We start from the raw sequence: 3977 nt of genomic DNA on the forward strand, positions 1-3977 counted from the left end.
GTCTTTTCAGAATGCAGTTGGGGCCCTTGGGGTAGATGGCTTTAAAGGGAAATGTTGGGATATATGAAGCTCAACTCTCAGGTTTTTTGAGGAGTGTCTATATTGTTTTCCAAAAAGGTTGAACCCAGTTGACAGTCCCACCAGCAGTGGACAAAGATTCCTATTCCCCTCACTCATGCCAACATGGGTTGTTTTTGTTCTTCATAATGTGCACCAGCCTCATGGGTGTGGGGCGTTTGTGTTCCTAAACCACACGATAAAGCTTGAAGACACATGAAGACCTCACTTTCAAAGACAAGGGAATAAAAAAGCGTTGTGGAAATGTTTTTTCTTCGATAGTTTCAGAGTCCTGGAAGTAGGAGGTTATATGAAGGCAGGAAATGGGGGATGCGGTGTCAATAGCAGAGAGTGAGACTCTCCGTGCCTACTCTCAGTGATGTCTAGCGATTTAATTCCCTAATGTGTATTTCTTTTTTGTTGTTTTATTTATTTTTGTTTTAGAGTCATAGAGTCACAATTCTTAACTATAAGGAGCTCTCGGGGCTTACTCCTGACTCTGCTTTTAGGGATCACTCCTGGCAAGCTAGGGGGACTATACGTCATGCCAGGGATCAAACATGAGTTGATCATGGGCAAAGGTAACATCCTACCCCACTGTGCTATTCCTCTGGCTCCTGATGTTTGTGAGCTAATAGAAAGGGCAATAAATCTCAGGCAGACCATCAAAGTAAGAATGAATCAAAACTTCTGTGACTTTGAAACAAGACTTATTTGCCTTTTTAGTTATGAAGCACTTAGACTGATGATGAAGTTAGTTTGTGTTCTCCGACTGCAGTCATTGAGAGTCTAGGCTTGAAGAGTTTGATTGACACCCTGACAGACAATGGGCCCAAGATTTAGCACATGGGTGTGTATGAACTTCACTGGGGAAGTACAAAACTCCACTCAGAGTTCACATTTTCAGATATTTTTCATAAGGTGTACAGTTGATATGCAAATAACTAAGTGTTGACAATATTCACAGATGATACACAATTGATGCTTAATAAAGGCCCTCCCGTTGTTTATCGATTTGCTCGAGCGGGCCCAGTAACGTCTCCATTGGAGACTTTGTTGTTACTGTGTCTGGCATATCGAATACTCTCGGTAGCTTGCCAGGCTCTCCGAGAGGGGCGGAGGAATCAAACTCGGGTCGGCCATGTTGGCCGCGTGTAAGGCGAACGCCCTACCCGCTGTGCTTAATAAATACTTGCTAATTCTCTAGCACAGACTCTGGCCTATAATGGGAATTAAATTTCTGTTGAATCCACAAATGATGGCTAACATAGATAATATTATTTGCTGTATTTTATAGGGAAGGAACAGGAAGTTTAGAGAAGCTAAGTGGCCAGTGATGAGATGTAGTCCAACATCTGAAGAGTTTTGGGTTTAGGGTTTAGAGATGACACACGCTCACGCGGGCTCGCTGCCCCCAGGACATGTTCCTCATGATCCGGAGCCACAAAACCACCATTTTCATGGACGCCAAGGAGTCGAGCACCATTTTCGAGGTGAAGCGCATCGTTGAGGTCATCCTCAAGTGGCTGCCCGACGAGCAATGGCTGTACAAGGACGACCAGCTCCTGGATAACGGCAAGACGCTGGGCGAATGTGGCTTCAACAGTCAGACAGTGCAGTTGCAGGCCCTAGACACAGTGGGGCTTGCGTTCTGGGCAGATGAAGCTTTTGAGGCCCTGAACATTGAGTCATTCTCCAGCCCACCCAGGGATGCCAGATGTGTAAACACAAAAAGACAGCAGCGGTCTATCTCTTCCCACCGCCAGCGTTCAGTAGTCTCAGGCTGTTTCTCCCACTCCGGGGAGGTCGATGGCGATGGGCAGGAGAAGGAAGGAAACGAAGGCAAGGCTGGTTGGTCTTAGTTGCAGTTTATTCCAATCCTCTCTCCATTCATTCCTGTCTCTCCTCTGCTTCCCCGTCTGCTTCTTCCTCCCCCATTCTACTTCATTCTCCTCCTCGATCCCCCTTCATTCTCCTTCTGGCTCTGAAATCTGGATCTGGATTCCCCAGCCCACTCTTACAGTCTAGTAAATCTCAAAGCCATGAGGGATTGGGGCTTACACATAGGTGTGGTCACAAATAAGTAGGGGTAGAGTTCTTTCCCTCAGGGGGTACTTCTAGGACAGATACCCTCTAAGCAGGATGACCCACCCAAGAGCGAAATCCCATGGGTGTGTTTCTCCTCTCCTTGTTCAACAAACATATAAGCATTCATAATATTAATCATTTTGTATGGGCACAGTAAGAGATACATTAAGCTTATAGAATTGCTTTCCTGGGGTCATCTTGATCTCAGACTACAGTGCTCAGGTCATATTAGCCTTTCTTATCCCTAGCAGGGTCCTAATCTCATCATAATTTTTGGATCATGACAGCATTTGTCCATGATCAAGCTCTTATATTAAGAATCAAGGCGCTTTGGCCTGGCCCATTTCAATGCCAGGGTAGCTCACAGCTTGCCCTGGGTCCATTCAGTCCCTCATCGGGACCCTGCTTCTGGGGTGCTAGGAACTAAGGGCAGCTGAGGCTTACGTTGAGAAAACAGATGCCTGGGAATGTATAATATTCAAAGCCAATGAAATTTTAAGTTATAAAAGCATAATATTAACTGTCTTCCTGTATCTATACAAAAAGGACATTGCTTTAAAGCAAACTATTCAAAAGACATAAGGCTATTCAAAAGAGAAAGGCAATATTAACTTACAATACAAGTTTAGTGTCCTAGAAGGATATGACCTTACAAATAAACAGAGTCTGATTAGGAGGAAAAGCTGATTAACTGGTTGGGGAAGAGAGCATAGAGAAATGGTTACAGATAAATAAAGGAATGGGAGTGACTCGGGAGCACTGTGATAGGTGTAATCTAATAAACCTAAGCTCCTTGTGGCAAGGGGGAAAGGACAGACCAATGTTAGGCCTAAAATATTTGGACCTATATTTCAACAGTTAAGTTTGGTTTATTTGGGGGCCCACATCAGGAGATATTTAGAAGCTTCTCCTGACTGATTGCTACTCAGAGGTGGTACTGGTGGTAATCAGAGGACCAAATGGTAATATAGATTGAACCCCTGAGTCCCATATGAAAAGTATGTGCTCTGCGCTTTGAGCCAACTCCCTGGCCCTAGACAGAAGTTTTGATTTACCAGAAGGATGAATTTGCAAAACTCCCTCTTACTACTCCTTTTGACTATACTTTCTTAGGTCTGGCATCAAGCTACTGAAGTTGGTGATTTATTAGTCCATTTAGAAATAAGGACAATTAGGAACAGTGGAACAACATACCTCAGCCATAAAATAAAAGATAACAAAAGCAAAAATATGGGCCTTTCTTTGCTGCTCAGTAACCGGAGTTTCCCATCTAATCCCCACATGCAAAAGAAGCGCAGTCTTTTTCTAGACAAGGCTTGAAGTAAGTGATTTCGCATGGTCTGAGGATCCCACTACAAAGCACAACTAGTGTTCTTTGTTCTAGAAATAGCTGCTGAATGCAAAGTTTAAAAAGTTAGGGGGATGGAGAGATAGTACAGTGGGTAAGGTGCTTTGCCTTTCTCACAGCTGACCCAGGTTCAAACTCGAACACCCCCATGGTCCCCCAAACTCCATCCTGAGTGAGTGCAGAGCCTCAGAAATAAGCCCCGAGAACCCCTGGATACAGTTCCCAAACAAAACAAAACAAAAATCTAAGATGACTCAGATATTTGATACATGTCATTTGATTATTTAGGGAACCCTGATAATATCAATCAGCCTCTGGAGGGGCAGTAAGTGAGCTGATATGTGTGGCCTTTTATTACTGCCCCATTATGCCTTCCAGGGATCAGCATAAATTGCAGCTACTGAAAGGTTTGACTTTGACCCTTCCCTGTCAACCACTGAAAATGAAAGTAATGATAAGGGTTCGTCAGAGGCATGTTTATTTA

The 3977-nt window shown here is 44.0% G+C and overlaps 1 pseudogene; it reads left to right on the top strand.

The window, feature by feature from the left end:
• Window positions 1-1478: 1478 nt before the first annotated feature.
• LOC130037873 (elongin-B-like) lies at window positions 1479-1782 on the top strand (annotated as a pseudogene).
• Window positions 1783-3977: the final 2195 nt, after the last annotated feature.

This window comes from Sorex fumeus, unplaced genomic scaffold (assembly GCF_029834395.1).
Source record: "Sorex fumeus unplaced genomic scaffold, SorFum_2.1 ptg000072l, whole genome shotgun sequence".
NCBI classification, from domain to species: Eukaryota; Metazoa; Chordata; class Mammalia; order Eulipotyphla; family Soricidae; genus Sorex; species Sorex fumeus.